This window comes from Prionailurus viverrinus, chromosome F2 (genome assembly GCF_022837055.1).
Source record: "Prionailurus viverrinus isolate Anna chromosome F2, UM_Priviv_1.0, whole genome shotgun sequence".
Lineage (NCBI taxonomy): Eukaryota > Metazoa > Chordata > Mammalia > Carnivora > Felidae > Prionailurus > Prionailurus viverrinus.
This window is the reverse complement of record NC_062578.1, coordinates 9,258,126-9,268,057: the sequence shown is the minus strand read 5'-3', so window position 1 is coordinate 9,268,057 and position 9,932 is coordinate 9,258,126.

The window sequence follows — 9,932 nt, the reverse complement described above, 5'->3', positions numbered from 1 at the left end:
AGACAGGCGCCCTCGGGCCAACCTCGCACTCTGCCTTGCTAACCTGCTGAAAACCCAGCCCGGGGATTTTGGTTGCTTTCGTTTTATTAATGAACCTCTATTGTTAAAGTCACTTTTAATTCAGTGTTCTTTTTCGTGAAAGCAAAGTATCCCAACTGACACAAACTTGGACTTGGATGCAGTCAGGAACCGATGTCCCAACCAAGGACACTCAGAACATACAATAGGCCGGTCTCACAATTATATTCATTCTTTGAAGATGAGTAAAGAGAGTAAATCAAATGGGTTAAACACTTTGAATTCTTCCGCATTATATGACTACAAGGTCTAATTTACCCTGTTAGGGGAATGGTTAGGATTCTATCTTTAAATGTCACAGTATATCATACGAAGTCTAACATAAACATAGTAAATTAACTCAGCTTTCGAATATATACAACCTATAGCTGAAAAATAATGATTTGAACAGAGGAGAGATATATGTCTAACAGACCCCAGTCTAAAATACCTTAAGTTATAACAGATTTAATACAGAAATTATTATTGCTGTTTAAATGATTATTACCAGCAATGACCAGGCTAAGAAGATCTAAAATTAGAGAAATATAGTGATGGAGATCTAGTCAAATGAATATAGTGACAGTGTTGAGCGCCATTAAAGAAAAATTGTATTTTTCTATAATCCTTTCCAGTTTTTCTGCTGTGAGCAGATGGCCATTGTCAGAATACAGGGATCTTTGTGGATTTACGGGAGGTCGGTATTTGTCCGTGCCTATAAGCCTCTCATTTTAGATTTGTAAAAAAAAAAAAAAAAATGGTATGGACTGTGGGAAGGGGGATTAGGAAACTTTGTACAAAGGAAACCTGAACTGGTATAAGACAGGTTTTCTAGCACATTGACGACCATCTCAGCGTTCCTGAGTTTCTGATGATGAGCTGAACATTTTACTTCTGAACATATTGTGATCTTTGGGATGCCTTTTACAATCTGAAAAAAAAAATGCCTTGTTTCTTACATTTAAAGATAAACAGCTTTTAAAAAGAAGCACTTCCTTCGTTGAAAGTGTTATAAAGCCCCTTTCGATCTCAAAAGGAATTGCCAAAAGAGGTTGAGAAGAAAACAGTGCCCTTTATGGTAACCCGCTTTCGTGTCATGAGTTCGATCCCGTCAGCAATTGGGTACTTGATAGCTCTATTTGTTGGAAATGTGGCAGAGAGAATTCATGTAAATTCTGTTTGTGTAAATTGTTGTTTCTCCTGCTGTCAGCTTATTACCTGATATTTTGTGTATTTGATCTTTACATAGTATCCCATTAATGTCAAAAATTACATAAACTGAATGAGAAAGGAACACCTCTAAGTGTTTTCTAAGAAACAGACTTAGCCTAAAAACACCTGCCCAGAACAATCAACAGCAAGTTCTGTACAATCAGCATTAACGTTAACAGTCGTACCTGGTTCAGACTGTTATTTTTCTGCATTTGTATTTCCCAGATTAAATCACAGAGAACTTGATTGGTTGAGACAGTTGAAGAATGCCTCTCAAAAGGATTTTTTCGTAACACTGCTTGGGATATACATTTGTTTGTGTGGGCTAATTAGGAGAACCGTGAAAGTTTTAAAGGTTACATTGTGAACATTCAAAACTAGAACAGCCTGTAGTTCTGTACCTCATTTCCTAAAGCAGCAACACTTCATAGGGATACAGGGAAAGGTACACAATTAAACGTGTTCCTTCTGCATTGATGACGCAAGACCACAGACAACCTGACCACATAAACATTTAGGTGGATAAATGTCTAACATAAAACTACAGACGTGGCCATACATGTCAAATTACTTGGAATCTTTATCTTTTAACCCATTTCATTTCTTAGAATTATCATATTTGGAAAACACATTTGGTAAAACCTTGCACTGTGAGTACTTGTTCTATGAGTACGCCACGAGATAAGCAAAGCTTTCTAATAAATTTTAACTTGATAAACCAATGATGTCTTGCAATACGAGTAGTATGTGACACTGAATGCCACATGATCATGACTAAGCCAATGGTTCTTCTCTTCCTCTTTCCCTGTGGGGTTGTGGGTGATCGGCTCCCACGCTCGAATGCCCAGTCTCAGGCCGAGGCGTTTGGCAGAAATCAGTGAGTTTTCAGTATGTTGGAAGGTGCCCACAACTGACACTAGGGTATTTTTTGTCACTTCAAAGCACCTGTGGACAGTCCTTTGCTTTTCCAGACAAGAGTGAGCTTAGGAATGCTTTGCGTCATTCTAGGTCAGGCTGCCTGCAGATATAGACCCTTTCCTCTGCTGCCTTATTGCCACTTACATTAAATACAGGATATGACAAGAGTTTATTAAGACTGTACTGCAGTCAACATCCGTGCGAGCATATACAATGGCCCCCGTGCAGAAAAAAGGTTCCACTGAGCCAATAGATAGCAGTGACTCTGTGATAGTGAAGGTCGTCCTTCACGATGACCCTCCTCTCTCTTGTCTCCCTCACACCAGCCACGAAGGCTTTCAAGGGTAAGTGCAGGTTAATTTGGGGTTTTTTTTCTTTCTACTTTGTGTTTTCTTTATTATTCTATATTATATTACACTACTGTAATCATCTTTATATGAATATTTTTGGGTTGTGGAGCAAATCATCTGAGTTTCCATTATTTCTTATGGGGAAATTCACTTTGATATCCAAGGGCTTTGGATTACACGCATGTTTCTGGAACGAAGTATGCTCACAAAGCAAGGATCTACTCTATTTAACAATAAGTGAAGTAAATGACATTTTTGTGTGTGTTTCCTAAATTTTTTCCAATAAATATGTATTGCTTTTATAAATACAAAGCTATATTTTACAGTGGAGTTTTGCCGTATGAATATTTTACATAGTACCCCTTTCTCCCATCGTTTGGAACAACCTATGTCGCTAATTGAAGTGAGATATAACTTCTAATACTGCAAATGGAAAAGAGACCAACAAAGTGAAAATGAGGTCTAAGAACAACACAGGACAAAGCTGCTGATGATCTTGTGATATTTGTATTTCTTAAGCTATTAAATCAGCCCTGGAAGTTTCTGAGCTTACGTTTGTGTGGGCAGAGGTAAACCAGAAAGGTGAGTTGAGCTCTTATTTCCTTGGAAGGTTCCTGGACAAAGTTCCTTCTCGATATTTGTCAGCTACTGTTTTCACCACACTTTCTTTAAATTTTTAAATCGACTTTATTGATTTATTACACTCACTTCAAATGTATAAATACAAAAACAACGATATGACATACCCCCATGTAACCACAGCCAGACTCAAGATTTAGGATATATTACCCCCCAAATTTTCCCATGATCTTTTGCATTCAACTTCCCTCCCTAACTACTGCCCCCAGGCATCTCCTGATGGACTTTCTATATTTAGACTTTCATTTTGCCTGTTCTAAAATAATATGTAAATAGAATCCTACAACACATGCTTTTTGAGTCTGATTTCTTTTGTTCAACTAATTTTTTGAAATTTATCTCCATTGTTGCATGTAACTGACAGTTCATTATATTTTATTGCTGCGTAGTAATCTATGGTGCAGCTGTCCAGCAGTTTCTGCTATGAATTCACATCTGATATACCTATCAGTTGTTTCCACTTTGAAGCTATTATGAATAACATTCCTACACAATTTTTGTGTGGGCATACTTTGATGTCATTTGTGTAAATATGAACATCTAAGAGACCATTTGTTCAGTGGTAGGGTGAGATATGTTTAATTTCATAAGAAATGACCGTATAGTTTTCCAAAGTAATTGTAACACGTACATTCCCTCTGATAAAGGACTGCCCAGTTGTGCCACATTCCTGCTAAGACGTAACATTTTGGTTTTAATTGTAGCAATTATGATTGGTGATATGCTGGTATTTCACCGTGTTTTAATTTCCATCCAAAATATTAATATATTCTTCCCTTTTAGTCTGCTCAAATGGTGAATTGTATTGGTTATTTTCAAATGGTAAGCCAACTTTATATCCTGGAGATAAACTCTATTGATGATTTATTATCTTTTTTTACATATTCTTGGATTCCATTTGTTAGCATCTTGTTAAAGATTTTTACATCCTTAGACTGTAGTGTCTTTGTCTAGTTTTGCAATTAAGACAAATCGGGTCTCAAAGAATGAGTAGAGAGGTGGTCAAAACTCCTGGCGTATGTGAAACAGTTTGTGCAGGATTAGTACCATTCACAAACAAAACCTGGGTTGTTCTTTGAATATTTTCAACTAAGAAATCAAAATTGTCCTAGATCTAAGATTATTCAGATTTTCTAATTTTCCTTTTCTGCGCTTTGGTCAATAGGTGTATTGGAATTCCTTCCTTTCATCTAAGCTATCGAATTTAGTGGCACATAATTGCTCATAACACCATACTATTCTTTTAATGTTTGCAAGTTTGCAGTGATTAGATGTCTGATATTGCTACTTTCTGTCTCCTTTCTTGCTTGCTTTATTAGTCTAACCAGAAATGTATCAATTTTATTGAGCTTTTAAAATAACCAGCTTTTTGTTTCATTAGTGTTCTCTCTTGTTTGTCCGTTTTCTATTACGATTGATTTTAGACATTATTATTTCTTGGCTTCTCCTTTAGGGGATTTAAATTGTTCTTCTTTTTCTTTCTACCTTATGTCATTGATTTGAGATCCTTTGTCTTTTTTTTTTAAGTTTATTTATTCATTTTGAAGAGAGAGAGAGAGAGAACACAAGCAGGGGAGGGGCAGAGACAGAATCCCAAGCAGGCTCCGCGCCATTAGCATAGAGCCAGTGCAGGGCTCAAAATCACAAGCTGTGAGATCATGACCTGAGCTGAGATCAAAAGTCAGAGGCTTAACCGACTGCACCACCCAGGAGCTGCTTTTTTTTCTTTTCTAATATAATCACTTAAAGCTATTAATTTTCTGCCTTAGTTGCATCAAATAAATGTTGACCTGTTGGTTTTTTTTTTACCATTCAGTTCAAAATATTTTCTATTTTTATGTCTCCGATATTTCTGTTCCTTTCTTGCTTTCTTCTCCTGCCATCCCGTTTCATGTGTGCTACAGCTTTTGTAGCTGTCCCACAGTCCTTGGATGTTCTGTTCTGCTTTCCCCCCCCCCCCCCCCATGTTTATTTATGTTTGAGAGAGAGAGCGAGAGCGAGCATAAGAACAAGTCAGGGAGGGGCAGAGAGAGAAGGAGACAGAGAATCTGAAGCGGGCTCTGGGCTGACAGCAGTGAGCCCGATGCAGGGTTCAAACCCATGAACCATGAGATCATGGCCAGAGCCAAAGTTGGACACTTAACCGACTGAGCCACGCGGGCACTCCTGTCTGTTTATTTAAGTCTTTGTTTTCTTTGCGTTTTAGTCTTCAGGGATTCTGTTGATACATCCATCAGCTCGGAGATTCTTTCCTCAGCTGTGTTCAGTCTACAAATGGGCCCATCAAAGACATTCATCATTTCTATTATAGTGTCTTTATCTTGTGTATTTCTTTTTGGTTTCTTTCTTAGGATTTCCATCTCTCTGCTTATGTTGCCTATTTGTTCTTGCATGCTGTCTACTGTATCCATTAGATCCCTTAGCATATTAATCATACTTGTTTTATTTTATTTTTTTTAATTTTTTTTTAACGTTTATTTTTGAGACAGAGAGAGATAGAGCATGAATGGGAGAGGGGTAGAGAGAGAGGGAGACACAGAATCGGAAGCAGGCTCCAGGCTCTGAGCCATCAGCCCAGAGCCCAACGCGGGGCTCGAACTCACGGACCTCGAGATCGTGACCTGGGCTGAAGTCCGACGCTTAACCGACTGGGCCACCCAGGCGCCCCGTTTCATACTTGTTTTAAATTCCCAGTGTGGTAATTCCAACATCTCTGCTATGTCTCGTTCCAATGCTTGCTCTGTCTTTTCAAATTGTGTTTTTGGCCTTTTGGTAAATACACCGATTTTTTTTTCCTTGACAGCCAGATGTGATGTGCTGAATAAAAGGTACTTCTATAAATAATTCTTTAGTAATTTGGTGGTAGGGTGTGGAGTTGGAGAAGCGATTTATAGTCCTGTGATTAGGTTTCAATATTTAGGGCATGTACGTCTCTGGACTGTGAAGTTCACAAATGTTTCTCAGTTCCCCTACACACACACACACACCCTGCCTTAACTGGAACAGGGTGGCTAGAGCAGGCTGGAGTTGGGTATTTCCATTCTCCAGAACAGAAAGCACTCCCCAATCTTTCCATGCTCACTGTGATCCTGGATTCATGGCCCCATTCAGCTAGCTCTATGGGGCATTCTACAACCCATGTATGTTGTTCTACATTACAACAATCCATACTTGCAACTTAACCCTTTTCGATTATTTATACAAAATACACTCATACAGGTCCGTATGTGGTCATTAGAATGCACTGATCATTTGGCAAAAACACGGGAGATAGATTATACTGAGCCAAACCAAACCACATCAAATTTCACGTTAGTCATTCTTCTTTTGAGGAGCTCTTCAGCGTCCCTATCACTGAGATAGTGGTATTTAGTGTCAAGACATTTCACTGGCTCTTCTCTCTTCCTGGCCCTCTGATCTTTCCCTTTTATCCCTTTCCTACATTTCTCCTGGCCCTCCCAGTTTCCCCCACAGAGACACCAAATTCTTACCTTCTGTTAGGTGAAGTAATTCACCTCTCAAGCCCTCCCAAACACTACATAGGACCACCTAATCAAGCTTAGCAAGTCTGGAAAAACTAGCAGATCTCCATTTAAGAAAAGCAAGTCCTGGGGCGCCTGGGTGGCGCAGTCGGTTAAGCGTCCGACTTCAGCCAGGTCACGATCTCGCGGTCCGGGAGTTCGAGCCCCGCGTCAGGCTCTGGGTTGATGGCTCGGAGCCTGGAGCCTGTTTCCGATTCTGTGTCTCCCTCTCTCTCTGCCCCTCCCCCGTTCATGCTCTGTCTCTCTCTGTCCCAAAAATAAATAAAAATGAGAAAAAAAAAGAAAAGCAAGTCCTCCTTGTAAAGCACTTGGGAATATTCTTTTTGCCTCTCCATTACATCTTAATTAACCTCTCCACGGTATTTAATATTTTCACTGCTTCCTCCCTGAGATGTTTTCCTTGCACGTAACTCTCCCTCCTTATTTCCAGCCTCTTTCCTTATCTAGTTTCCCATTTTATAAGCTCTTATTGTTCGGTACATTTTTAACAAGTTGTTTCTAACCCGGTTCCATACTCTAGAGCAGCTTTGCCCAATAGAAATATAATGCCAGCCACTCATGGAATTTTACATTTTCTAGTAGCCAAGTATAAAAGGTAAAAATAGACAGATGACATTAGTTTTAGTAATACATATTATTTAATCCACTATATCCGAAGTATTATCATCCATCGTATAGTCAAAATGAAAGTTATTCGTGACTATATTTTAGGTTTTTTGAAGAAAATCCTCAAAATTTAGTGTGTATTTGTAAAGGAAAAAAAACACTCCTCCTAAGTGTCTACTCTCAATACTCTGCTGCAAAACTATTCCACTTCTGACACCAAATGTGTGAGTTTCCCACACGTCAAACAATTCTGCGGCATCAGCTGGGTGCCCTATAACTCAATTTTGACACTATCCACCTAGAGATAGCATCCGATTCCATAGGTTAAGGGCTCAGTCCCACAGGACTGCCCCTCCCCACTTCAGACCCCAATCCTGAGTCCAGTTTGTCACCTGTGCTTCTGACCAATTAGCTATAAATCAGAGGTTCCCACAATCCCCTCCTTGGATTTGATTAATTTGTTAGAGCAGCTCACAGAATTCAGGAAGACATTTAGTTGCTAGATTACCAGGTTATCGTAAAGGGCTCTCACTCAGGGATGCTCAGATGGAAGAGATTCATAGAACAAGGTGTGTGGGAAGGGCTGTGGAGTTGTTCTCTAGGTGTGCACTTCCCCAGCACCTCCGTGTATTTATCAACCTGGAACGCCTCTGAAATCTATCCTTTTGAGTTTTTTTGGAGTCTTCATTATGTTGACATGATTGATTACATACATCAGTGGTTTCTGGTGACCAGCCAACTTCTAGCCCCTCTCCCAGACTTCAGTAGGACTGAAAACTCCAACCCTGTAATCATGGTTGGTTTCCCTGACAACCAGCTCCCATCCTCAGGGGCTTTCCAGAAGCCATCTCATTAGCATAAATTCAGGTGTGGTGGAAAGGAGCTTCTCATGAATAACAACTTCACCTTTTCCCTTCTAGAATTTTTTTAGGACCTAGAAACAAAAGATTCCCCTATAGCTCTCATCACTTAGAAAATTACAAAGGTTTTAGGAGCCATGTGTCAGGAAAGCTAGACTTATTATAAGTCTAGCTTATAATAAAAGCTAGACTTTTAGTATAAGTCAATATCACAATCTTTTATATAACACCTCTCAACTCACATGCTAAATTTCATCAAAATATTTTATCTGTCTTTAAATTTCATAAAATTTGCAGTAAAGAACGTAGATGTAGAAACTCAAAATGTTCCAAACATACTTGAGTTTTCCAATAAAATTAAATGAGTGCCAAAATCATTGTTGTTTCCTATTTCCATCCACGTTGGCAAAACTGGTTCATCATATTCACAGAACGGATTTGACTTTGAAACAGAAGCATAACAACTGCCCCAGTTTAGTAAATTCCCCCAGTAATGACAGAAAATTCTAAAGAGAGTTGCATAAGCTTTAAAAGTAGCTCTACATCTACCAATATCAACAAAGCAGTCTTCAAACTCTTCCTGTAGCCCTTGTAGTCAATTTAGAGAACTCTGTCAATTATAATTAAAATCATCTGCATGTTACGTTGTCTTAAAAATTCTGTTAAAGCATTAGTTTGGTTTGTATTATAGAAAATTTCCATTTCAACATAAATTCTCCTAGCTACATAAGCTTCCCCTTCCTTAGGGCTTCAAATTTAGCTCATTCATATATAGTGGGATATCGGAAAATGTAAAGCACACTGAAATATTTGGCTATTTAGCAAGCATTTCCTTTGTGGTTACTATACCCTTGAAATATGGCTCATGCAACTGAGGAAAGGAATTTTTAATGTTAGTGAATTTAAATTTTAATTTATATCTTAAAACTGCAGCTGTGTTAAATACTTGTCCATTAAACACAACTTTACTGTCTTGATAAAACTATGTTTGGCAACATGTAAGACATCACTATTCTAGTATAGTCTGCACATTGGGCGTAGTGTCCATTTATGGCCACTGTCGAAGGATTATTGCAGTTTGAATGATTTTTTTCTGTGCGCTGATATAATACTGTGATGTGTTTATTTGAATATTTTATGCACGGAGCGTACGTTATGGTATACCTATGTAAATCAAGATTTGTAATTAAATTGAAGTATTTACTATTTTCAGTGTAGAAAATTAAATCTTCTTCTAGTTTGTTTATTTATCTCCTAACCCACTTGACCATGAGCTCTTTGGGCTGCAAAGAGCTCGATATTTTTCTGCTCTATACTTCTAGTGCCTAGCAGTACCCACGGTACAGGATAAGTGCTCAGTTAACATTTGTTGATTGCATAGAATCAGGACCCTCCCCTGTACCTTTTTCCTCCTACACCCTCCTCTGGCCTAACATGCAGCATTGCAGCATGCTGTAGATGCCTAGATGTGTTCTTGATGCAATGTATCTAGAGGAGGAGGGGAACTTTAATAATAAGGCAATGTTTGAAAGAGATCCTCCATACTTCATATTCTCAGTATGGGTCTCAAACCTTGAGACTTCAACTATTCAGAATGCTACCCTTTAAAAGATCAGAAAGGTTGGTATTAACTCCAAGCTTTATACCTTTTGCTGAGAAGATCCGTGCTTACGCCCTAAAATCAACACGAAGCACACTTTACTTGTCACGATTAGAGGCAGTGAGAGGTCAGACAGACCCGGGGTTCA